This window comes from Engraulis encrasicolus, chromosome 1 (assembly GCF_034702125.1).
Source record: "Engraulis encrasicolus isolate BLACKSEA-1 chromosome 1, IST_EnEncr_1.0, whole genome shotgun sequence".
NCBI lineage: Eukaryota > Metazoa > Chordata > Actinopteri > Clupeiformes > Engraulidae > Engraulis > Engraulis encrasicolus.
This window is the reverse complement of record NC_085857.1, coordinates 43,657,964-43,685,528: the sequence shown is the minus strand read 5'-3', so window position 1 is coordinate 43,685,528 and position 27,565 is coordinate 43,657,964. Positions and strand designations below refer to the sequence as shown.

General features: G+C 46.4%; 1 protein-coding gene across 3 annotated transcripts in view; it reads left to right on the top strand.

Moving 5' to 3' along the window:
* The first annotated feature begins 2,327 nt into the window (after positions 1–2,327).
* The window catches only part of mgat3b (beta-1,4-mannosyl-glycoprotein 4-beta-N-acetylglucosaminyltransferase b), a 59,785-nt gene continuing 34,547 nt past the window's right edge, over positions 2,328–27,565 (top strand). Inside the window, exons 1-2 of one of the 3 annotated variants that reach the window (XM_063203109.1) lie at positions 2,328–2,561; positions 3,813–3,898. The gene's annotated coding sequence lies outside the window, so the exon portion shown is untranslated. Of the gene's footprint in view, positions 2,562–2,591; positions 3,899–27,565 lie in introns of those variants that run through there. The other 2 variants (XM_063203100.1, XM_063203092.1) reach the window with 2 other exon arrangements.

The window sequence follows — 27,565 nt, the reverse complement described above, 5'->3', positions numbered from 1 at the left end:
CCTTCACCCTGCAATAAATAACTAGGTTACATCCATTCCATAATTAACATAAAAATAATAAAAACAGGGATACATTCATGTCTACATATCCCCCTCCCAACTTTTACCCTAGCTTCCATCCCCACCAGCAGTACCAACACTAGCTGCAGAGGTCCATTTTGTCCCACTCAATCTCTCTTATTCCCGGTTTATTCAGTAGCTTGATTGAATGAGGTATAAAGGATTTTTTGAAACGATTTTATTTGCACCAAGGGAGTCTGAACCTCCTCCCAAAGTTCAGATAGATGTATTCCCCATTTAGTGCATGATCACCAGTGAGTGAGCATAGTAAAGGCACAGTATTGCTTACCATTTCAAGTACTGGAATGCAAACCAGTCCATGTGACTATTTTTTCCTCCAGACCATCACTACATACCTCTCCAGCAACCTCTGCAAAAAAAGTTAAAAGAGCAACAGAAAATTAACATTCACTCACACACTTAACCTTAAATAGGCACAAGGATACCCACCAAGCTCATCACTTCTATATCATTGTCAGAATTGTGAGCTAAATCTGGGGGGGGGGGGGGTTTCGGTAGACTGGTGGAACTACAGCATTCTAGCTCGCAGTCGCAGAGCGTGGCACTCTGTGTCTCGTCCCGACAACAGGGAAGACAAGACATTGAAATCGCAGCAGCCAGCATCGTTAACAGTTGCACGTCTGTTCTTGGCACGAAGGCACTCTTTTATGAAGATGATGAAGCGAAGGAAGAACTCATGCATGTAACTGGCGAGAATGAATTCCAATGAACAAGAATGACTCGCGCATTCGTTTAAGAGTAAACATGAACACCAACATGACTCAATGAATGCAATTGCTGTGAGCAAAGCAAACTCCGAACTATCACAGAGTAGCTGAAGACAACGACGTGTAGGCTACCGTTTTGAAATTCACCAATTTGACGACAAGGCTTCGTTAACCTCTAACAATAGCTCTACACGGTACAGTGCAGTTAGTTCGTGAGCAAGTTACTCAAAAAAACCTATTGATGTTACCACAATGGGAAAACCGAAGCAGCAACAGCTATGCTTTACCAAAAATAATGCAGGACATTGCCTCGTTTTACTTTACTGAAGTGCCCATTTTTTAAGCAAGTTAGCGATGTGCATTTAGATCTTGTCGCACTTCACTCCTGCTTTGATTCCCTTGCGTTAGCCGAGAAAGCTAGGCGGCTAATTAACTGAGGCCTGGCTTTCTAGGCTGACGTTGGGGCTCAGCAGTATTAGCCAGATAGATGTTGCTAACGTTCTCTGACAAGCCAAATAAAGTGGGCTCACCTGAAATTGACCACTACAACCATATAATATCGACCCAAGTATTACGTTTACGTTTTCAAGATGTGTAGAACCAGACCTACTGTCAATGAGAACTACACACCATTTCGACAACGCAAATATCGCTAGTAGTACAATAGCTTGGTAGCGCGGGAAATTCAAAAAAATAACGTATTTCTAGTCCTTGGGGGAAAAAATGAACAAACATCCAACTTCGATAACCACTTGGCTAAACTTTGCACATCAAACACTGTAGACGTTTCAGACTATATGCTTGTATATTTATGTTAACAAATTAACAAACTTCTCCTTATAACTTACCTCGAGGCGGCTGGTTGGTCTGTGTCACTGTGGTGGGGAGTCTGGCTGGCGAAAGTGTGGAGCTAAAATCCGGACCGCGCTCGAGCCGAGACGGCTCTCTCGCCACTTTAGCTTCAGGTTGTGACGACGTGACGTAGGCGCGTCATACGTGATATGAGAGCTGAGATGATTCAATCAGAGACTCCTGTATATTGATCAATATATTATTATATATGGCCATATATGGTCCACCTAAAATGACTTTATAATGTCGAGTAAATGTCCAATGTCGTGCAAAATGTGCTTGCTGAACTAAAAACATCAATAAATACAGACTGAATAGTGGAATACAGTTTTGTTTTGCCAGCCATATATTTTAAAATATATTGTTCAATATATAGTAATATGTTGTTCAATAATATATTGCTATATATTTTCAAATATATGAGCGTGTTTGTGATATATTGTGATATATTTTCTAATGTATTGCAGTATAAATTGTAGTATATTGCAGTATATTTTCCTTCCGTAAGGGATGCTCAGGGTACCTCAGTCATGGAGGAGGATGGGGGAGAGCACAGAGAAGGGTTTCCTAAATTCTACTCATGACCACGGTATACACAGTTTGAGATTATGCCGTCCAGCAGCCTACTTTTCAAAAGGTTCTTCTTTGTCCCCAAAGTGACATACTGAAAAGCTCCTAAATGTTCCTTGGGGACCTGTGTAAGTTCTCTGAGTAACTTCAGAATTAATTCGAGAATTTGTCACCTAAAGGATCCCAAGTTTTAGGGGCCCCCACATGTGGCCAAGAAGGCTGGGTGCGTGCGCGCGCGCTCGACGGGGGTGTATAGTCTACTTACAGATGTTTATCTTGTCAATGGAGCAATATGTGCTATGAAACTACTTCCTACTTCTTACTGCAGCGCAGTTTGGTTGCCGAGTAGTGGTGAGTTGAACATGTCAAGTCGGACAATATAGCACCACACAGTTCCTGTGTCGAATAATTTTGGTGTGACTCGAAAACCTCGTCTTGTGAAAACAAGACTGGCTTCAGTGCTCAGCTTAACCAGAACCCATTTGTTACTGTTGTCCAAAACAAAACCATGCATGTCAGTTCAGCAGGCTGTGTTGACTATAGAGTCAAGTGTTTTTCAACCGCCTTGGAAATAACAGCGTAGGCTAGTAGGCGAAGGTATCATTTTGCTTAAACATCTGTGTTCTTCATCTATTCTTCAACACAGGTGGAGAGTTGTGGAAGCTTTAAGGCGGTGAGAATAGAATGACGGTTCATAAACAATATTGCTTCATCTGCAGCCTATATTTGTCCAGTCAGTCTACGCGCTTTAAATCCCTTTGTAGTATCTGACTGACTAGCACGCTCATGATTTGTGCGCGAATGCCGTTTGCCTGCAAAATTTTCGCGTTAATATTTCCATTCGTCCATGGCGTGATTCCCCTTTCTTTTCACCCCCTTCATACTCTTCCCCCTCTCTGTCCTATTTGATAAGCAAGAGCTGGGAGGAGCTGTCGTCTCTAGTGCGGTCGGTCCCCCCCTCCTCCTTTTTCTTCACCTCAGTCATTTTCAGTGAGGGGGAGAATGAAAAATAAAGGAGAGGGGTCTGCCTTGTACACGAGCGGAAAGGCGTCATTTTCGATCAGAAAAGCAAGACTGGTCGCATAGGCTACAGTGCTTAGGCACCGAGATAGCGGAGATTTTTGTGAACCTGAAGAGGAAGGGGGGGGTCTATTCTTTCAAAATCGATGTAAATAGGCGCCCGAATCCATTTCCATCTCTCAACCTGCATCTCTAAACGCCCGGGATGGAGAGAGGCTATGTCGCGCATGTACGTCGAACAACAACCTGAATGGCTCGCTTTCTCAGCATCTTGAATGTGGCGTTGTTTATCCGCGTCTGTCATTGAATCCAGCGCGTAATCTTTTCGTGAGAAATGGGTGTTTGGCACGGACAGAGCGCCTGACGAAGACACAACTGGACTCGTTTTTTCTCCCTCTCTGCTGGGGATCCAGGGACATAGCTCTACGGATTCTCCAGTGTGTAGCCCCTGTTTTTTGCCGCACAGCGTAAGCAAGACTATGCGGCTCTGCGTTCAGATGATAATAATGTAATGGAGATTGGTGTAGCCAGGCACACACGAAAGATACAATGCGTGATAACTTGGATATTTCCGGCTGCTAGGTGGACGACAACGAGCGAGGAAACGATAGAGAGCATCTCCTGGATCGCAAAATGAACATCTAGATACACCCCAAAACAGGCGATGGGTAAGCGATTTTTTCTTAACTATGGAGCACCACGGAGGAGACGCGACTGCTGCGCCTGTCATGACCATACATTTCAATAATCTGCCTGTCATCCATGGTGTGTGTGTGTGTGTGTGTTTAATGTGAGGCAGTCGCATACTTTCATTTTTAGGCCTACATGAATCTGCTTTAGTTGCTGGCTCGCCAGAAAATACTGACATTATTAGGAGGGGAAGATTATACATTTTCTGGGGAAAGCGTCAATGACTATTTTGTAGCCGCATACATTTGACTGTTGTACAGGAAATGGTTTCTGGGAATGATGAGCGCATGTATGTCAGTAAAAGCCTTGAGTGAGCCTTCAGTCATAAGTGTGTGTGTCACTGATGTGACGAAACATGTGGAGACATTCCAGATGATTCTCTTGGCCTCCTGGGGGTCGTCAAGTAAATTTCCATGGGGGTAAGCCAAGGGTGTCACAGGGCAACACTGACCAGCAATCCCCCCTCCATTAGCCTACCTGCGTGCCAACATGGGCTTCATCTGAAGTCTTCCTTGTCTGTGAGGTGACCCACACGAACCCGTTAACAAATGCAGTGTTGGGGCTATAATGTGAATTGTAGCAGCAATTGATTTTTTCCCCCCTTTTTCATTTCGAAGGTCTTGCTTGGACTCTGAACCCTAATTTTCTTCAAGGGGATTTGGTCTTTGGTGAAATGTCAGCTGTTGCCTGTAACAATTATCTAATGCATAAAAATGCGCCGGTGCCGTTGTGATCAGGCCATAACACTATCACGCCCCATAGACCTCCATTCCAATTTAGGAAATGGGTTTTTCTGCCTTAGCAAATTACAACAGTGAATTACGGTAAGTAAATGCGTATGTGAGCAGCATTTAGCCTCCACTGTCAATCCGAACTGATGTTGGCACGATTCGCTCTTGGCGACCAAAAACGCAGCGCGGTGGGAGGAATGCCGGTTGGGTTTAGATGTATTCGTGTGTGAGAGAGAGCCTAGATTGAGAATATGTAAAGTGAGTGAGTCAGTCAGTCGGGCTTAAGGTGTTGTGATGTGTTGCATAGCTCCTAGTGTGTCCCTCGAAACAGTGCACCGAGAAGCAGCGGTGCTTCGTGAGGGTGCTGGGCAGTTGCCGTTGCACCGCAGAGCCTACAATTAATGCTGATCGACCATGCGTTGAATATAGGCGAAGACGCAGCTGCCCCAAGCAGTGACACTGAGAGAGAGAGAGAAAGAGCAACTGAAAGGACAATCAGCAGGACACTTTGGCCAAGTGGGGGTCAGTGAGTTGTGAAGAGATTGGTGAAATGAATGTGCAGATAGTCTCTGTGGGACTAGCAGCAGTCATCAATATATTGATTTATCTATATATTGATCGCATTGAGTGCATGGATTATCTCCAGCCGAGGTTATGATTGAGAAGGTATAATTCGCTATGATCGTAGTCCACCCCCCTGGCACTGTGATGGTAGTCAATCTCTGACAATGGTGGTCAGAGGCGACTCTGGGTTCAGCTTGGGCCCCAAGGGAAATGACAAAAAAAGACATTTCCCACTACTGTAGCAAAGTGTGAGTTATTCACCATCCAGGAGCTTGGGGACCCCAAGCGGCTGCCTGCCAAGCCTGGTGACAAGATAGGCCTCTGATGGTGGTGGACGATCATCTCCAGAGGCGCATCTTGTCACCAGGCTAGGCAGGCAGCCGCTTGGGGCCCCCAAGCCACTAGATGGTGAAAAACAGCTCAACTTTAAACTAAAATAGCGCTGATTTGTTTTGAATGTTCATTCCTTTGGGTTTTTGCTTGGGGCCCCTACTGACACTAGAATCGCCTCTGATCATCTCCCTGCACACTGTAGGCCTACACCTACAATGCACGTTCATGCATTTTCATTATCATCATGTATGCACTCGCAGGTCTTTCTATCAGATGTCATTTCAATTCATTATGAAAACTTTTTCTTCACCAAGGCGAATAAATCGAGGAAAGTCTGAAGAGTGCTGTCCTTCGCTTCCTTCATTCATCAATATATTATGTGGGATTCAGCACCCAGTATAATCTGTACAAAGGTGATGGTGTTAGCAAAGCCCAGTGTGAGGAGACATTAACCAAAGCATCAGATGAACGACCCCTTACATTATCGTGGACAGAACACGTGAGCCATTACCTACAATGTACACTTTGTGGCTCTCTCTCTCTAGGTCTTCCTCAGACGAGCCTTCCATCGTTGCCTCCAATCATCCCGTATCTCCATACATCTTTTCAATTCACTGGTACTCTGGGTTCCCGCGTCCTTCTTAAATATGTCCACATAAGTTAGTGTGGGACGTCCTCTTGACCGGCCCCCATGCGACGGTTCCCACAGCACCAGTTTGCTGGCTGGCAGTTCTTGGTGCCTTTGGCAGTGTCCTGCAAGTCTCATTCTCCTTACAGCAATATTCTCGCTCACCCTACGTATTCCCCCGTACAGGATTTTGGTGGCGAACTCGGTGAATTATGATTCAGAAGACTGAGAGTTTATATCCCTTTCTGGTCACTGTGTATTGGATCAGCCACGGTGTAGCAGTAGCCTAATAGACTGGTAGTTGCCTTGGATTTGAAACGGGTGGCCGGTTGGAATCTCATTCCATAGGCCTACATGACTGACGTGGTTTTACATCAAGGCATCTAACCCTAACCAATACCCTGTAGTACCCAAATAACTGTAAGCCGATTTGCAATGCACATCCCACAGCATTAGATAAGATGACCGTAAATGAATTGTAGTCACCCTGCCTGAAATGGGAAATTTCAAAAAGTAATCAATCGCAAAACCACAGTGTTATGAGAAAAGGGACTGCACACCACACCTAGTCATTGCTCTCATCTGTAAGGTCAGAAAGCATGGAAGGTGGGGGAAACTCACTCAATTGTTTATGCAATGTTTGGGGGAATGTCACGGAGAATTGGCACAAAGAGTGGGTCAGAGAACACGACAAGTCATCATGCGACACAAGGTGTCTGCATTGAACTTAATTGAACCAAAACCCAGTTCATGTACAGTAGGGGTGTAAATAATATTGAAATGTATCGATATATCGCAATATATTCTGATGATTGAATTGAATCGCATCGTATCGTGGGGCATTCTTAAGTATGGAAAATAATCGAATTGCTGGCCCCTGCCCAATAACTTAATAGAAGTGGAAAAGTAATTGGGGAAAAAATCGAATCGAATGGTATCGTATCGTGGGGCATTCTTAAGTATCGAAAATAATCGAATCGTATCGCATTGAATAATAAGATATCGATATTGAATCGTATCGTCATGAAGGCTGTGATTTACACCCCTAATGTACAGTATGCCAACCAGAGGTGCCAGAAAGGGGGATGCAGTAGTGCAGCAGCAGTTAACATTGCTCAGCAAAAAAAATGCTCCACCACTTTAAAACTCCCTTTATACAAACGTTGCAGACTTGATGATTAACATGGTCGGAAAGCCAGAGGCTTGTTGGTATCTGATTGATGTGCATACAAGATGTGCAGACTTGACTCAATCAGCCTTTTTTTTCTCAGATATTTTTATGGCTTTTTTGCCGCTACTTAGATATGACTGTGAGAGCAGACAGGAAGCTAGTGGTAGAGAGAGAGGTGGGGTAAAGGGTGGTTTATGCCTCCAGTCCAGCGTCCCTGCGTCGTGATGCAGTGAGCCGCGCAGTTAACGGAGTGAAGCCCCCCCCATCACGCAGGTACTCTGGGGCACCTCCCCAAAATTGTGTCTCGACGCAGGGAGCGACGGCGCGAACGGCGAAAATAGGTCTCTGATTGGTCCTCTCGACCAGCCTGCTCTGTCCTCGAGTCGAGAACAAGCGCTACTTCCTTGTTCTAACCTTCGTCGGTCTACGGACTGTGAGCTCTTCATTAAATAAGTTGCCCGTGCTTTGTTGTTTGATTTATTTACACGAACCAAAGACAACACATGCGCTTGCAAGTTACGACGCTGAAGTTATTTGGACAGTTGAACAGTGGTTCCGAGGTCGAGGAAACATTCCGCTTCGTCCTCGACAAATGAGCCACTTCTTTGTTCCAAACTACCACTGTGGCTGCCAGTGCGATCAAACATGCACGTGATATAAAGATTTAATGTTTCATTTTCATTGTCGTCGAGTCTGTGATGCTAAAAAACAACCGACACGTCTAGTTTACTCTTTGTATTGAAGGCAGTTTGAGCATGGAATGACATCGCGCAGACCGTGCTTCAAAACAGGGCATAAACCAAAATTAACTGCATCATGGCTGCGACAAGCTCACTCTGTGGCACAAGTAGGAAGCATAACCCGCCCTTCAGGCCTATGTGACGGATTCCAGCTGGCAGAGTTCAGTTTAGAGCACTGGTAAACCTCCCTCCCGAAGCCTCATACAGTATCAGCAGCGCTGAGCTACCGGTCTGAACCTTTAGCTCAGCGGTATCATGCTGTGCCTCCCGAACTGTAGTGTTGACTGGAAGGTGGTGGGTTCGAGTCCTGAATGGCAAACCAGCGCAGGATCTCCTCAGTTACACCTGAAAATGATGCAGACTTAACTCGAACCTGGGTCTCCATGGGCAATGCATGTAGCTCATATGTGGTCAGGTGTGCCAGCAAGCTGCACTACAGCACCTCAATTCAGCTAGTTACCTCCGCAAAGGAGGTCATGTTTTCGGTTGCATTGGTTTGTCTGTTTGTCTGTCTGCCTGTCTGTCTGTTTATTTTTCTGTCTGTTTGTTTGTTTGTTAACAGGATAACTCAAAAAGTTATGAACGGGGTTGGATGAAACTTGGAGGAGTTGTTGGAAATGACCCAAGGATCAACTGATTAAATTCTGGTGGTGATCCGGATCACGAGCCGGAGCCAGGACTTTTAAAAATATTCTTCACCATTACTAATGTACAAATGTAGACGGCCCTAATGACTGCAAATTGAACTGCGGGACAGGGCGAATGTTAACATTCCAGTTTCTAACTCCACAAAAAGCAGCTTCCTTGGCAGAGGTCTGCACTCTCAGAGTGCATTCTAGTGTTTGAATGGTATTGATTACCTATTTTGTCTTCCTAACAGTCTAAGGAGCTGAACTGCATGCAGGTTCAGCTGGTACCGGATTGCTTTTCAGACAATTGAGATGAACACTGCTGAATCTGAAGCGTGTCTCGCTCGCTCACATACCTCATGACTGAATTCTTGAAGGACTGGCATCTCCGTGGGTTGTATGACCGATGGAGACAGAGACTCGCTATTACAGAGGTTGACTGTGCATTCAGAACAGGGCACACCGACTTTTTGTCACCATGCCATAAACAGACATTTGTTAGTTAGTGTTCAGCCCTCCTGAGTTATTTTTTTGTATATTTTTCAATCCCTCTCTGTTGGATTAAACTAAAACAGAAGATGGTGGAGGGATGCTTCCAAACACAATGGACGCAACTGTGCTGCTGTCCTTCATTCCACAACACGCCCACAAAACATCTGCTTTGCTGCGCGCGCTGTTGTATTACACAGCGTGATTCTGGCTGAGCTTGTTGACAAAACGAACAGACCATTTTTTTTCTTTTACACTTAGTTTGAGGCATCCCTGGGGTTTCTGTTTTGTCGAAATCAAAGACACAGTGAAATAACATATACCCAAGGCAGCAGCAACTGTGAACGTCAAGGGCAAAACAAACAAAGCACATCGGATTTGGGAGAAAAAAAAGTGTCCGTCAAGAATTGCCACCATAATAACCTATTCTTATCCATGTAGCTGACCTTTTGTAATCGGACGTGACTATAAGTGAGGAATATGTATATAGGTCAGCTGTCCTGCAGCAACCAGATCACCCCCTTAAGGTGTTTGGGAGTCTTTGCATTCCTTGGGCCTCTTTCACACCAAGAGCTGTGCATCACCTCACAACACACACACCACACCATCTACACACAGCCAGCACCTACCATAACCGTACAGCACAATCTTTCCGCTGTCCGTTTAGGATAGCGTTTCTCAACGGGGGCGGTAGCTCCCCAAGGGACGTTGGGGAGCTGAGAAGGACACAGCTTAGAGAGGGTGAGGCTTATGACGAGTTCAAGGGGGCGTTTGTTCAAAAAAGTTTGAGAACCACTGGTTTAGGAGGCACGTTAAGAGATTAGACTATTCACACAGTGAGCGTTCCCTGTCTGAGTGTGTTCTTGTGTCCGTTTGTCTATGTTGAGAATGTGCGCCTGCAGACACAGGAACCGAGTGCCCGTCAGCAGAGAGGAATGCAGAGTTCTAATCACAAAAGCTAACAGAAGCGCCAGCTGAGATCCAAGTCAAGTGTCGTCGTCCGACTCTTCCTGCTCTGTGTCCAGGGCTGGACTGGACATCATCTGGCATACAGGGCATTCTCCTGGTGGGCCGACAGTCCTCACCAGGGGCCGATGCGGATGTTTTTTTGTTTGTGTGTTTGTTCACGTTTTTTGCCATAGAGGCCGGCCATCCGTCCCTCTGTTTAGACGGGACAACCCATTCGCCTATCTTAAAATTAGGCAGTGGACTAAGTGAATCATAGTATTGTAGAAAAGGAAAGGGCACAGTCTATGCCAAAAATGCATGGGCCGTTTTTTGGCCCCATTCCAGGCCTGTCTGTGTCTGCTCTCGTGTGTCCCCTCTCAGGTCTGTCTGTCTGTCTGTCTGTGTTGCAGGGCTTCATGACTGGGCCTTCCAGTCCTTCCTGTCCTCCTGCTGGTTCTTTGTCCAGCTTAAAAGTACTGACTTGTCATTCTTCTTGTGTCGTTCTTGGTCTACTGTCTCTTCTCTTGTGTCCCCTCTTGACTCCTAGTTGTCCTTCGCCTGTTCTCTTTTGTCCTGTCACGTCTCTTTGTGTGGCAGCTGGTCCTTCGAGGCTGAGGGCTTTGTCCCTCTGTTTCACTTTACTGCAGGTGCTCTGTCCAGCTCAGAGAACTTTCTTGTCGTTCCTCCACTGGTCTGTCATCAGTCATGGATACTCTTGCAGCTGCCTGCTGAGATCTTTCTGCTCTGTTCTTTCTTTCTTTCTTTCTTTCTTTCTTTCTTTCTTTCTGTCTTTCTTTCTTTCTTTCTGTCTTTCCTTCCCTGTCTATGAATCATTCTCATCTCTTCTTTTTTTCTCACTCCCTCTCCTACACACTATTCCTACGTTCATCTCTCTCTTCTTATGCTTCCTTTTGAAATGTATTCGCTCTGTTTTCCTGGCAGAACTCCCTCCTCTACTACCTCTTCTTTGCCCTGAAGAGATTCTACTCTCCTCTGTAAGAAAAAGAGAATCAGGCCTCTGCTCCGCGCCCACGTAGGGTGACTGAAAGATCTTTTTGCCTGAAGAAAGAAAGTGGAAGAAGAAAGCCGGTGAAATCAGTGAAAACGAGGTTGTGCATGAGAGGTGAGAGCAAAAGAGCGACAGATCGGTGAAAAAAAGTGTGTGTGTGTGTGCGTGCGTGCGAGAGAGAGAGAGACATCTACCAAGACGTTGTGTCTTTTTCTTTCTGCAAGGCTGATGATGATGATGGCTTCATCCTTATTAGCGTGCTCCAGGTCTTTGATGCCTACGGTACGTGTGCAGTGCCTCTGTTGCTCAAAGACTCAGTGGGCACCTGCCTGAGTCCTGAGTGGACTGCTGAGGCGCAGATAATGAGATTTGCTACATCTGTTGGATAAAATGTGGCAGACCGGCCCACCTCTAACAGAGTTAATGTAGCCAGGGTAGCTGACAGCTTTTGCTGGGCCCAGGACAAAGCCATCTGAAAGGGCCCCCTATCCAATACATACAATGTAATTGTGACCCAATTCTGGGCCCTCTATCTCCCTGGGTCCGGGACCTCATTCCCCTTTGTCCACACCCTGTCGGCAGGCCTGGCAGTAGCTTTGTAGCTGGGGTGTTGTAGCCTTATGCTACTAGCCATCTTTTTTTTTGCCTGGAATGCCTTAACTAGATATTTACCATAATCCTTACTTAAACCGTAAACTTAAACCCAAACCTATCCATGAATCTTAATTCTAAGACTTGCTTGGGTGGTGTGTCTGGGAGGTACGCTGCCTTAAAGGTTTGCTTCATCTGTTAGTTGAAATGTGGCCGACCCACCTCTAACATAGTTACTGTAGCTTTGTAGCTGGGCCTTGTAGCCTTGCACCCAGCACATTCTTCCAGGCAGTTGTGCCTGGAAGGCCTGAACTCTAAATATTAACCCTAACCCCTACCTAAACCTAACCATAAATCTTAATTCTAAGACTTGCTTGGGTGGTGTGCTTGGGAGGTACCATACGCTGCCTTAAAGCTTCCGTTGAGGGTGACAAAAACACCAAAGACCGGGCCTGGACAGCTAAGTAGGTAGGAGGACACACTAAAATCTGTGTTACTTTTGTTTTCTGCCTTAAAACCCAGTTCGACTCTAAGGCCAAGCATAACGGTACATGCACACACAGACGGCACGTTTCCTTAACGTCTCCGTGAGCATTGCGAGTCCGAGAGGTTTGCGGGCTGCCTTTCACACTGCACAGTCAACGTCCACGTTCTATCCACAGGCAGCAGCCATTCATTTTCAATGGGAGCCTCGCATTGAATGCGGACGTTCGCGCAGGAAAATAGACTCAAGTTCTATTTTCAAGGAGCAGCGCAGACATGTCCGGTTGGGACGGACATGTGCCGCGTTTACACTGCGTTCCTGTGTGCAAGGCATGATTTGTTTTCATGCATTCTAACCGTTTCAGACTGATAACGGACACGTTCTGTGGACGTACTGTGGATGTCCGTGCCGTTGGTGTGCATGTACAGTAAGATGTGAAGGCTTTTTGTTGGTTAAAATATGGGATGGCGATGCCCCCCCTCAACGTGAAGTTGCTGCAGCTTTGTAGCTGAGGCTTTGCTGTATGAACATTTTGGTAGCAGACCTAAAATGTGTGCCACTTTTCTTGTCTGGTTATTGTTCCTAAAGTCTGCTTCAACTTCAAGCCTGCTCCTCTCAACGACTTCAATCACAATCACAGCAACTTCAAATGTCTTGCCAGCTGAGCCAATGTGCCTAAACTCCAGTTGAACTTCAAGGGCATGCCAGGGCTTTGTTTTTGCAGTTGTTGCCAGGGCTTTTAGCCACGGCCTTGAGGGACTGCTGTAATGGCTACAAACATAATTTTGGGAGGAGACCTTAAAATGTCTGTCACTTTCGTCATGTGCCTCCAGTCCAGTTCAACTTCAAGGTCGTGTCTTCCTATTATGAGATGTCAAAGCAAACACATGCAACTGATGCAACTTGGGTGTAATGAGCCGCTAAATGCTAACAGCAATAGGGGCAGCTGCCTTTTATTAGTACCATGTGTGGGTTCCTGTTATTGGTTCATATTTTGTATTTTCATATTTTATTCCATGAAGGCAGTAAAACTCTTGTCCTGACTTGCCCCCGTATCTAATGTTCACATAAACACACAGTTGGTGTTGTTGTTTTATCACTTAACCCCATGGCAGTTACCCTCCAAGGGGAGTTTGTAAATATTGTGTCTCACTTTATTTCCTCACTTTATCTCTCTACTTATTTCTACAATTGAATAGAACAGGAAAGCTGAATTGTCAGCATACACTGGACAATGAGATACAGTATGTGTAAACAAGTAGGGCTGTCCCAGGTGAAAGCGAAAGCCCATTGGGAAACTCCAACTCCCATTGTCATTGTGACACAGCACTCCACAGCACACAAGTGAACACTGCACACTGCACACAACGAAATTGCATTTATGCCTCACCCGTGCAAGGGGGCAGCCCTCAGTGGCGCCCCATGGGGAGCAGTGCGGTGGGACGGTACCATGCTCAGGGTACCTCAGTCATGGAGGAGGATGGGGGAGAGCACTGGTTGATTACTCCCCCCACCAACCTGGCGGGTCGGGAGTCGAACCGGCAACCTCTGGGATGCAAGTCTGACGCCCTAACCGCTCACCCATGACTGCCCGTAGGCTTTCATAATGGCATTGCACATGAATATCACTCCAGATTTAAACTGTTAAAAGACGAACTGTTAAAAGGGAAAGTGGCCAGTACCCTGAGTGAGGCAGATTTTTTTTCCAGATATACTTGCCATTTGTTGTCCTAACAGCATGTAAATGGCCATGCACTCAGTTGTACCATTAAAGGGGTATGCCACTATTTTGGGGCTTAATACAGTTAAAATCGTTGGCTGGGGTTTATAAAGGTGGTAAAGTGTCTTATTTTTCATGTTAAGCGTTGTCTTGCTTTAAGACAAGTTAAAAGAGGGAATATGTTGCTAAGCTAGTGAAAGTCAATGGATCCGTGTAGCATGCTACACGGATCCATTGACTTTCACTAGCTTAGCGACATATTCCCTCTTTTAACTTGTCTTAAAGCAAGACAACGCTTAACATGAAAAATAAGACACTTTACCACCTTTATAAACCCCAGCCAACGATTTTAACTGTATTGAGCCCCAAAATAGTGGCATACCCCATTAACAAGACTGAGCGTAGGGCAGAGATGGGCTTTTCTTGAGTTTACATGTAGATAGATTAGTGATGATAGAGCACCTCTTGTCAGACATAGCAAACAACCTTGTGGTCATCTGTTCCAGGCTAAATAAGGTTTCTTCACCCAGTTCTCCCTTTTTTCTAAATCGCACACACACTCTCTCTCTGCCACAAACACACACGCACGCACATATAAACACACATACAACAGCTCTCCTTGTGTGGCATCCAGGACCCATTTACCAAAAGCAAGCCAAAATAGCAATACCCCCATGAGCCAACGTCCCAGTGTGGCTTGCCAAAACCGACCAACCAAGCCAAGCCCCATCAGAGCAGCAGAGAGCAAGCCAAGCCAAAAGAGATGGGATTTATGGCTCTTTGAAAGGAACGAGTCACTAAGATCCGGATCCTGTCAAAGAGCCGCTGAAAAAAATGGCTCTTTTAGCTCTTTTTTTTAAATTATTTATACAGTGTTTAGAATGTAATATTTTGACTCCACCTCAAGGTAAGATAACTGATTATTCTCCTGCTTCCAAAGACCGTTTTTGCCACTCTTTAAGGCAAACAATTGTGTTTTTTCCCAAATTTAATTACTCTTGTCGAGTTCACGTGCTTAAAACTAATGAAACATGAAAAAAATAACAGTCGAGTGGCTTCCATCGTTCCCATCATTCACTTCAGGGAGCCGTTCAAAAGAACCAACTCGTTCGTGAACGACACAGCACTACAAGCCAAACTCAACCCCAAGTGTACGTACAAGGCAGGGCCAGGCTCCGTGGCTCACTCGTCACCAAGCCCCTTTGTTTTGCCCAGTGTCACCTTTCATATCCGTCCCCATGAGGGGGGGGGGTACAAGAGGACGGCCGGACGGGGCAAGTGGGGGGAGAGCAGTGGCTCTGACCTGTACTTGACCTCGTAGATGTGTGTGTTTGGCACAAGGAAGAGAGGGAAATAGCAGAAGCGGCAGCAGTGTATGTGTGCGTGCGTGCGAAGGATGCAGGGGGGGAGGGGTAGATTAGAGAAAGGACATCATGACATTGCAGTCTTTGCAGTCTCTCTCTCTCTCTCTCTCTCTCTCTCTCTCTCTCTCTCTCTCTCTCTCTCTCTCCCTCCATCTCTCTCTGTTGGGCTTTGACAATGGCCCAGCATGCACTATTCAGGAGCCCGCCGAAGAAATGCTTACATGTTCACATCATGTGTCCGCAGCTGCCCTCTCTCTCTCTCTCTCTCTCTCTCTCTCTCTCTCTCTCTCTCTCTCTCTCTCTCTCTCTCTCTCTCTCTCTCTCTCTCTCTCTCTCTCTCTCTCTCTCTCTCTCTCTCCTGGAAGTGTCAGCATTCTACCTCAGCATTATGCCTTTCCTTCCTCGTCGGCTGCCAACCGCTGCCTTCTACAAGCTATTAGAAGCTGTTCTAGAAGATTCTGGCCAATCCAGAGAGAGCGAGAGATTCTCTCTGTGTCAGGATTTTAATGGATTCATTTAGTTAATGGTGGGAGTGATCTGATCTTCATGGTAAGGTGTGCGTGCGTGCGTGTCAGAGGGAAAGCATTAAGGAATCAGGGGCAAGCATTTATGATATTATATTACATTACGTTGGTGCATGCATCGATTTACCAGCCGAGCTTCATTGGACGAAGCTGCATGCTGTGATGTTGTTGTGGTGGTAGGTACCTCGTTTGGAGCATTTTAATTTGCAGACGAGCGAGTGAGCAGTTCCCTCTCCAGTTGACCATGAAATCAAACATTAGCGCGTGAGCGTGCTGCAGCGAACGAGCTGGTGGGAGAGGAAATGCAAGAGACCCAAGGGAGCAATGCCGCTTACGCCGAAACCAGCCCAGCCCTGTTGTCTCTTTCTTGGTAGAGCTCTTCAGTGGAACAAAACAAATAAAAGCACCCACACACATACACACATACACGCTCCCGCACCACAGTCCCTTGATGAAAGGAGAAAGATGGAAGGAAGCGAGGGAACAAGAAAGGGAGCAAGAGAGAGGAAGAGAACAAAAAGAGACAGACCAAGACTTGTCATTAGCATCATCTTTCAAAGTGAATCTCAAATCAGCACGCAATCCCACATTAGAAGCAGGGTTTTAATGTACACACCTCCCAGAATCCAGCTGAGTTTTTTTTACTGTTTACAGTCCGATACATTGGTTTCGTTTTTTGATGGAGCAGTGATGCTTTTGGCATGCAGCATGCATGCACACTTTGCCAGTTTGATGCATTCTGCAAAAGCATTACTGCTTCATGAAGAACGAGTCCATAGCAAAAAAAAAGTCGTTTTGACCTCAGTCAATTTCAGGAGATTACCTTTTTGCCAAAAACAGGAAGTAGGTGGGGCGGGGGTGAAAGTGGCTCTAAAATACATGTGTAATAATAAAATGTAAGTCATAAACTATGTGGATTATCCCTAAAGTAAATCTCAGAGCTGCAGTTGAAGCCCTGTATCAAAAGGGCAGAGAGAAGTCATCATAAAAGTAAGAGTATGCACATCCCACCTCTCTGATGCCAAGTGCAGGACAGAGGCGCGTCTAATAGTGAAAAAGAGTAGAAGTCCGCACTGTGGCTCCGCTTTGAAAATGCATTCAGGTCATACAACGTTTCAACCCAACAGGGTCTTCATCAGGCATGTGAGAAGAGAGAAGTAGAGAGAAGTCACGCCCACCCACCTTACAACACACACACTGTCTGGTAAGGCTGTAACGATACACCCAACCCACGATTCGGTTTGTATCACGATATATGACCCACGGTTCGATATGCCCCACGATTTTATTATTTTTTTAAGGGAAAAAAATAAGAAGAAAATAAATTATGGGCTATATTTATATATAGGCCTATGCTTTCTTTTTGCATTTACCTTCCTACATAATTTTTTTAGGTCTACTAAATGATGTTGCAGATATAGACCTACCACTGCAACCTGTTCCCCTGGTCATCAAAGCACAACACAGATAAATAAGGGATATAGTTCACCAAGGAAAAATAGGCTTATTACAAATAGGCTTAGATCATATCATGCTGAGATGCTGACCATGTGTGAGAGACAGAGATGGAGAGAGAAGGGTCAGGGTTCCAGTATAGGTAGCCTATAACAACTGTCTCACATTGTCAAACATTATCCAATTAATATCCATTAACTGAAAACAACACTGGTAATATTTCGTCAGGAAACATGTTGTATTAAGTTACTTACAGAAATGCAACACTTAATTTTGATGTTTAATATTTTTGTAACTGTTTTGATCGTGCAGCAGCGCGCACGCGCTTATACAAACAAAACTCGAAATGAACCTCAGTTATGTTCTCAGTATGCAACACGCACGTTGTCTTTTGTTTGGTTTTGTGATTTGACATTTTGAAATGGAGCATGTTTTCGCTAGGCAGGCTTTCAATGTGGGGAGGATATAATGCTGCCTAATATCCACATCGACCTCAACGTTCGCCCGACTTCAGACACTCTTATGAGCGTATAGAGCTCTTTCAAAGCTCTTTCAAATTTGGGCAGGCGGAGCATCTCGCTCTCTCGCATTCTTTCTCTCTCTCCGCTCAACGTCTATCTCCACTCAACATACATCGGCGCATGCATGAATCAAAAACATCTTCACACGTTTGATAAAGCCTTCTTGGTCTGTTGTTCATTTCTGTGCTTTACCTTCCGACGTTTGCCCAAGTTTTTTTGTCTCGCGGTCGCGGAGGTTGCTCAGGCAATGAATAACAACCAATGCACGTGCTGCTGGTTGGACGGAACATTTTACAGGAGAGAGGGGTGAATGGAAGTGTTACTCGCTCATGTGCGCCCCATTTCTAATTGTCTTTGAGCGCATATACAAGCATTAAGCGCATATGCAAGCATTTGCCTGTATCCTGCTGTTTTCTAGACTTCTAGACAATTTTAAAAGGGCGCATCGCGATTCTGCGAGGAAGGTTCGCGATAGGGGTTCGTGGGTCTGCGTACCGCGATCCCTCGGTTCGATGCAATATCGTTACAGCCTTACTGTCTGGTATGCCATTTCAACGGCCGTGTCCTCTCAAAGTCTTGTGGTTCGAGTATACTGGTGTGATACCTGTAGGATGTGGTTAGCCTGATTGTCATCGACTTTCAAATCTCTTCGAGACTTGGCCTGACCCAAGTTGAGTACCCAAGTTTTTCCTGAGCTCAGAAACAATGTTAACACTGCTCTTGGCCTGACTAGAAGCAATGCTGAACGTGTTGTGTCACTAGGCGGCCGTGGCCTGGCTAGGATCTGGTGGCCTGTCAGTAAAGCAGTCGCGCTGATCTGCAAAAAGCCCCTGGGTAAGGTGTAGGGTTTGGGCTACCAGGCTACTGGTAGTTGGCCCATTTCAACAGAACAACTGGGTTTCAATCCAGGTGTACGGTGACTTTTCGGCATTGTGGTCAGAGTGCTTGTTCGATGCCCTTGAGACCTGCCCTTCAAGCCCGGCCCAGGTGTATGGTGACTTCTCCTCACCTTCCCTGGAGAATTTCAAACCCTCAGAAATGGTGTCCAGTGTCCTGCCCCACCTGTGTCCAACACGCACGCTAATCGCCACTCCTTATGGTCCAAGTATCTTCCACCCTGTGGTCAGCGTGCGTTTGTGTGATGCCTAGAGGACCCAGGTTTCAAGACTATTACTATTAAGTTACATTAGCTACTTTGTTGTTTGCAATGCCATTTCCCATTGGCAGCCAACTACCCAAGTTGCTAACTGGCTAACAGCTATACCAGAGATTCTTTAAGTATATAGAGATATGCCAATGTAATAGGCTGAACCCGGAAACAATGGGCCAATGGAACCTCTCTCTCTCTCTACTCTCTCTGGCTATACCAGAGATTCAAGGAGTATTATCCAGTCTCTCTGGCTATGCTTTTGAGAAATGCACCCCAGGTGTGTGATGACTTTTTGGGATTGTGGTCTGGCGACCTGGCTTTTGTTAGAGGCCCTCAGGCCCTTCTTCTCTGGAGGTTAGACATGGTGTCCAATATCCTGGCCCAGCTGTTACAAGCAGGGCTGGTCTGGGGGAGAAATAGGGCCCTGGCACTTGGCACTTGGCTTAAAGGGGTCCATAATTAGCGGCACCGAACTGACTCACCAGTGGGTCGCGCACCCTGGTGGGCCCCTATTTTCAGAAAGGTAATATATATATATTTACATTTCTGAAAATAGGGAATCACGAGGGTGCAAGGTCCACCGGGGAATCCCCGCTATGCCAGATGGCCAGTCCAGCCCTGGTAACAAGGTGAGTGGTTGCCACCACCCCTCTCTCATAGAGTAGGCCTACTCTACCAGCTTAGCATCAATCTTGCGTTTCTCTCTTTCGGGAGTCTTCTTAAGGTAAGCTTGCTTGAAGGTACTCTGACAAGCTGAAATTATTTCATTTATATTATCTTTTTTCCCCCTCTCTGTTGGGAGAAGGTGTGGTAAACTAAATCAATGCGCTTTGTTCTCACTTCTCTGTGCTGCTGCTGTCCTCAGTTTTCCCCAGAGACACTTGTCACGTTGTGGTGGAACATCTGTCAGTGTGCTTTGCCCATGGATGCACAGCACAACATTTCTCTCCTCAGTCAGTGAGTGAGAAGCGGTTCCATTGTACTTGGAATATTTACCTATGCCAGATAGTTCCCAATTTCTATTGGCATTGTAATTGTTATTTCTGGTTATTTTAAGGATGCTTTTGTTTCTTATATTTTGCACTGGAGTGATTGAGGCATTCATTTGTGTCCTTCTGTATGTCAAGATTTTTTTTTCCTATTATACTGCTTACCCGACACTCATGGGTACAGCAGTCTTACCTTACCACCCTTATGTGGCATGGAAAAGAATAGTGCTTCGGACCACTGCATTAATATTTTCACAACATTAATACAACATGTGACCCACGATACCAATGTCATTCTGTGCTCGTGCTGTGTACTGGTGTGTGCATGAAAGTGAGTGTGTGTGTGTGTGTGTGTGTGTGTGTACAGTATGCGTGTTGGGGTTGGTCTCTCCATTAGTTTCAGTGTTACAGTACATAACCATGGAATTCTTCAAAAGAATTTTAAAAGGCCATTGATACGATCTAGTGGATTGTGTCTTGTGCTTGCTTAAAGGTTCTCTACTCTGACAAGCTTAGCATTTGATATTTTCCCTTTCGACACATACCTGTGTTTTTTGCTTTATTCCTTGGTGGGTGGGGGTGTGTGTGTGTGTGTGTGTGTGTGTGTGTGTGTGTGTGTGTGTGTGTGTGTGTGTGTGTGTGTGTGTGTGTGTGTGATGGTATTGATTAGAGGACTGGTGCAATCTAGCACATAGTGCCTTTTTACTACTGGCTGGAAAATACTGACAAGCTAAACCTTTTCTGAAGACAACATTTCTCACTTTTGGTCTTTTTTGTCACTACTGGGTTGATGATTTTTTTTGGACAGATTTCATAGCCCTCTTTTCTCTCTGACAACAGCAGGTGGTGGAAGAATGCCAAGTAAAATGGCCTCCACAACCCCTTGCTGTGCTCCTCAGAATATTTTTTGATAAAAAACGCATGCATAAGAAGAAAACACCAGAGTTAGCTGTCGCTGTGCTGTGCTGTGGAGTCTAAATTTATTCTTTACTGTGCACACAGTGTTATATGGTGGGAGTGATTTTATTTTGACACTGTGTCCAGGGCCGGATTAAGATGGCCTGGGGCCCCTAGGCTACAGGCTGCTGTGGGTCCCACAGAAGGCAAATTTCGCGGCAAATTTACATTGACAGTGTCAAAATTACAAGCAAGGAATTCATGATAACACGTCTACCAACTGTACCGAACACAACAAATACATTTTTCAATATTGCCTGTTGTAACAATTCTGCAATTTCTCACTTTTGGCCAATCAGGGGCCCCCTGGCAGGTGGGGGCCACTAGGCTGCAGCCGTATCTAGCCTGTACGTTTATCCGGCCCTGGCTGTGTCAACACCACAGTCTTAGCTGTTGCAGCCAGCTGCCTCAAAACTCACAGGACGGCTCTTCACAAAATTATTTGTTTTGTTTTGTTTTTAGTGCCCTTATACAGGACATCTGTTCACGCACATCTCGCCAACAGCCTCCAGCCTTTTCGAACTATTGATAATTTGTACATTTACTTTTTTTTCATTTACAAATGATTTTAAAAAAATTGCAATGCCTTGTTATACAGTACACTCATTCACTCAGATCTATCTATCTACACTACAGTACCTAAATATCTCAATAGCACTACCAGGCACTTATGGTAAAAGCAGCCGATAAGCAGCAACGGTTAAGTCTAGGCCCTCGATTGTAGCCATCTTGTGATCAGAAAATCCTCCAGTCCATGCAGATCTCTCAGTCGAGTCCCAGACCCCCAGGCCTTTGGTAGGCTAGGTAAAGTGAAAAGAGACTGAGATTTGAGCTGTTCTGGGGCCTGGAGTGGGCTGCTGGAGTGGGAGTGGTGGTGTTTTTTTAAGGTGGGGTATTGTCTCGGGTCCCCTCCTGTCTCTCTCTCTCACTCTCTCCGTCTCGCACTCTCATCCCCCCCAATCCCTCTTTCTCTTTCTCTTTTTCAGTGAGTCACTCACTCTCTCAAAAGCACTCTTCTTCCTCCTCCTTTTCCCCTCTCTCTCTCTCTCTCTCTCTCTCTCTCTCTCTCTCTCTCTCTCTCTCTCTCTCTCTCTCTCTCTCTCTCTCTCTCCCCCACTCGTCCCCCTCAATCCCTCGTTTCCTTCTCTTTCAATGAGTCACCACTCCCTCTCTCAATCGCACTCTTCTTCTTCCACACTTTTTCCTCCTCTCTCTCTCTCTCTCTCTCTCTCTCTCTCTCTCTCTCTCTCTCTCTCTCTCTCTCTCTCTCTCTCCTTCTCCTCCTAATGTGGGGTATCGGGTCCCCTATCCTGGCCTGCCTCCCATCTGGATCTGCTCAGAAGAGAGTGAGAGTGGGGTGCCGCCCGCAAGCAAGCAAGCAAGCAGGCTCTCCCCACTCCATCTCTCTCATTCTCTCTCTCTCCCTCTCTCTAATTGTGCTGTGAAGGACTGGGTTTTGGGGGAGCCTTTGTTCTTTAACCCTTGGTTGAGGAGCAGGTTCTTCGCATCCGCCAGTGTCCGAAGCACTTTTGCTGCTGCTGGATGTACAGTTCTAGCTCACTTGAGAGATGGGGGCGAGTGGAAAACGGCCAATCAGCTACAGAGGATGACTGGACTGCATTCGCTGAGGGTCCTAGAGGGGATCCTGGCAGAGGTCCAGAGAGCGCTGCCGGGTGCCTGGAGGCAGGTGCTACAGACTTGCGGGCTGGGTCCAGACTGGAGGATCACATACAGCTTCCCTATGTTGGAGGTGTCTGCGGCATTGATGGAGTCTGCACAAGACCAGGGGGTGGGTCTTGTGTGTTTGGAGATGCATGGGCAGAGAGACTTTGTAAGCCTCAGCAAGAAGGAGTTGTACTCGCTGTGCGTTAAGGTGGGCCATCAGAGGGTGCTGGAGCGTGTTGGGGCATGGAGGTGGTCAGAAGTGTTTGGGCCGGGGTTCCCCTCTAGGGGTTGCTGGAGGTCCCTGTACAAGCCTCCCATTGAGAAGCGTACTGCTGATCTGCAGTGGAGACTTGTTCATGGGGCGATCGCTACAAACAGACACGTGGCATACCTGGACCCAGCAGTGGGGAGGGGTTGTCCATTCTGTGGGGAGGAAGAGTCTTTAACTCATTTGTTTTTGCATTGTAAAAGGTTGGAGGGTCTTTTTCACTGGTTCAGGGAGGCTTTGGGAGGGTTTGGGGAGGGTTTCTCAGAGTCCCTTTTTATTAGTGGCCCTAAATACAGTGTCAAATTCAAGAGGGAGGTTTGTCTGGTTAATTTCCTACTAGGGGTGGCAAAGTTGGCTATTTGGCTGACCCGCAAAAAGAAAATGCTGAATCTTGACTCGGTAGACCCCTTGGAGAGTTTTCTGGGACTGGTCAAAAGTCGTATCAAGGTTGAGTTCATGTACTACCAGTTGGTCAATGATGTAGGGACTTTTTCAAGCATTTGGTGTGTGTGGGGTTTGTTGTGTCGGGTTGGGGAGAGTGGGGAGCTGGTTATGAGGATATAAGGGGGTTGTAATGGATGTATTGTGAGAATGTACTATGAGTAAGCGGTGTTAAAATAAAGGCATTTTTAAATCTCTCTCCCTGCCTCTCTCCCCCTCTCTCTCTCTCTCTCTCTCTCTCTCTCTCTTTCTCTCTCTCTCTCTCTCTCTCTCTCTCTCTCTCTCTCTCTCTCTCTCTCTCTCTCTCTCTCTCTCTCTCTCTCATTCGGCCTTCCGAGGCTTTTAACAGCCATATCAGTTTGCCACTCAGTTCCTATTCCGCCCCTTTCTCCCTGTCTGTTTTTTTTCTCTCACTCACTTTCTCTGTCTCTGTCGCTCTTGCTCTCTATCATTCTGTCTTCCTCTCTCTCTGTCTCTCTGTCTCTTTGTGTCTGTCTGTCATTCTCTCTGTCTGTATGTCTTTCTGTATTTCTGTCTGTCTGTCTGTCTGTCTGTCTGTCTGTCTCTCTCTCTCTCTCTCTCTCTCTCTCTCTCTCTCTCTCTCTCTCTCTCTCTCTCTCTCTCTCTCTCTCTCTCTCTCTCTCTCTCTCTCTCTCCTCTTCATGTTTGGGCAACACTGGGCCACTGTGGCCATCGAGTCTTCATTCATTGTGCTCTCTTCTTCTTCAGACAGACTCCAGTTGGGTGTGACCGAGCCTGAAAGCTGCTGCTCACCTCAACCTGCAGTACAGTAGAGTAGAGTGTTGCAGGGGAAGTGCATTGTAATCTTAGTAGAGGGTAGAGGAAAAGAGTGTGCGTGCGTGCGTACATACGTGTGTGTACGTCTTAGCCAGGCTTGTGTGTGAGTGTGTACGGACGTCTTAACCAGACTGTGTGTGTGTGTGTGTGTGTGTGTGTGTGTGTGTGTGTGTGTGTGTGTGTGTGTGTGTGTGTGTGTGTGTGTGTGTGTGTGTGTGTGTGTGTGTGTGTGTGTGTGTGTGTGTGCGCGCACTATGTGTTTGTTCGTCCTTTGGGGACGGAATAGGAAGGCATTGTAGGTTGACTGTGATGGAGGGCGATATTTGAGAGCAAATGATGGGGGAGGAGGAGAAGAAGCCGGAGGAGAAGGAGAAGAAGAAGGGAAGGGGGAGCGGGGGGTGGAGGACAGACACGGCCCTTAGAATGGGCACTATTGTACTGACTGGAGACTGCAGTGGCATTAGGGGGAGATGGATGGCACTCCGTCACACACACACACACACACACACACACACACACACACACACACACACACACACAAGGCTGGCTAAGACTTGGACAAAGACGTACAGAGACTCTCTCTCACACACTCACACTCACACACACTGAAGCACACAAACAACTCTTGCTGAGACATTGGCAACAATATAAATGCATAAACACACTAGCCTTGCTAAGAATAAAAAATGTATACACACATACACAAGCTTTGACAAAGATGCACACACACAAAGCCTTCCGAAGTCATTTACACACACACACACACACACACACACACACACACACACACACACACACACACACACACACACACACACACACACACACACACACACACACACACACACACTTCCTGGGCCCATGTTTTATTGTTTGAGTCCCACACAGGCAAGGGGGACACAGCAGGGTGACATGGTGTGGTGGTTTAGTTTAGTTTGGTTTGGAGGAGCATGATGGATGGAAGTAGCTGAGGGAGGCGGTGGTTGTGTGACCGTGGCAGTGGCGGGTGGGGGTGGCAGTGCCAGGGCCAGTCCAGGACCAAGTGGCATGGTGTGGTGTGTGTGGTTTGGTTTGGTTTGTGGTGGTGGTGGAGGAGTATGATGGCTGGAAGCCGGAGGGGGAGACAGTGGGGGGTGGCAGTGCCAGGGCCAGTCCAGGACCAAGTGGCAGGGGCAACCGGAGCTGGAAGCAGGAGGCGGTGGTAGTGGCAGTGGCGGGTGGCAGTGCCAGGGCCAGTCCAGGACCAAGTGGCATGGCAGTCCAAGGGGGACAGGAAGGCACCAGCTGTGAAGGGAGAAAGAGGGGGAGAGGGAGCCTGGCACCAAACCACCCACAGTTTAGAGTTTAGTTATGGGCAACTACTCGCTCTAGCTTTGAGCTGTGTGTGTGTGTGTGTGTGTGTGTGTGCGTGTGTGTGTGCGTGTGTGTGTGCGTGTGTGTGTGTGTGCGTGTGTGCGTGCGTGTGTGCGTGCGTGTGTGCGTGTGTGTGTGCGTGTGTGTCTGCGTGTGTGTCTGCGTGTGTGTGTACGTGTGTGTGTGTGTGCGACGTGTGTGTACAGAGAAAAAGAATTCTGAGAGTTCCTCAGCATATGGAGTGTATCTAATGGTGAAGGGAGGGTGGGGGGCATTTTTACAAGCCACCGTGTCAGACCAGCTGGTAAAAAAAGTAGTCTGGAGTCACATAGATGACAATAGCAGTGGCACACACTTAAAGATTTACACACACACACACAAATTTAGTCGCAAACCACAGCAGACACACACACACACACACACAGACACAAATTTAGTCGCAAACCACGGCAGAAGCACACACACACGAATTTAGTCGCAAACCACGGCGCGCGCACACACACACACGCATACATTTTGTTTGCAAACCACGGCACGCACACACACACACACACACACACACACACACACACACACACATAAATTTAGTTTGCAAACCACGGCACAAACACACTCATAAAGGCTTTCCTCATTCAGCTGGGCAAACAGCTTGGCAGGGTGCACATACACAGCCAGCCTGCCTCGGTCGCGCACCCACTCGCAGGCAGCACACACACACACGCACGCAAGCACACGCGCAAGCACACACACACATGCACGTGTGCAGGCAGCTCTCTCTCTCAGCCTATGCAGCACGCTCTGAGGACTTTCTGTGGCTTAACTGACGCGAAACGCACGCACACGCACACACACACACTACTCATGTCTAAGCCTGTCACGATATACGATAAGTCAATAAATCGGACGATAACTTTTTACAAGAACGATCACTTTTCTGGCCCCGATAAGTAACGATAAGTTATTTGCGTGATGTTTTGTTTTCCCTCTCTCCTTTTATCCACCGTAGCCGTAAGACTACTGATGGCGCGTTATAGGCCAACGCAGCGCAATGACGCTTAAAAGTTGGTGTAATTTTAAGTTTCAGCGCAGTTCTGGTTGGAAAAAACTGCATTGATCTGGCTACTTGCGTCTTTGAAATAAAACGCTGGTGTTCCCGCGCGTCGCTTATAAGCCTTGACAAAGAATCTGCGCTTGAGAGACTAGGAGCGCAATATTCTTCCAGTCTCAGTCAGCGCATCTGCAACGTTCCTCAGAGAGGGGAATGAACAGCTCCAACACGGAGGCAAATGTTCATTTTGAAACATGCGCAGCAGCCCAATATCCACGACGAAGACATGTTTGTGCAAACATGAAATAGTGGTGCAGTCGCGACAAACTTGCTCTGAGGCTGTTATTTTAAACCTCGCCGAGTTTCCACTATTATTTCAATGCGCCTCCTACCCTGACGTTCGTTGTCTGTTCTTTTTGTGATTTTCGCTATATTTCTTGTTTATTTAGACCTAACAATATGAGTAGGCAGTCCGCAAGCAAATCATGAAGATAAGATTTGTGGATTTAAATCTGTCACACCAGGAGAATGTGAACGGTTGAGCGCGCTACAGGGGAAACAGAGGCATGGCGACTCATAACTCATAAGAATCAATGTATGGGCGTTCATAAAGGACTTTAAAGTGCGCATAATTGCAACTTGTTCCAGTCGAGGGTATCGGGGAGAGAGAGAGAGGGGGGGAGGGGGGGGGAGAGCTGGAACTTGTGCATCTGTTCATGCTCTTTTGCTTTTTGCTGATGTTGAAATGCCTTTAACAGGGCTGATTTGGGTTTTGACTGACAATTAGCTAGTAACAACGTGCATTTGTTTGAAATAAGCTGTCTAAGTAATAATTTGTGAATTAACAATAACCCACCAGTAGGTTATTTTACATCACACCATGGATAGGCCTAACCGCCATTCAGTGTGCTTGAGAAAGATAAATAACAGAAAATGTTAAAGAAAGACTATATAACTTACCTTAATAATAAATGCAAAAAAGCCTATTTAGAGCCTATTGTGCTCCATGAGGATGTATTTAAAAACATATATATATCCCCCATCGTGATGCTTTAAAAATGTGAAGGGGTGTAGT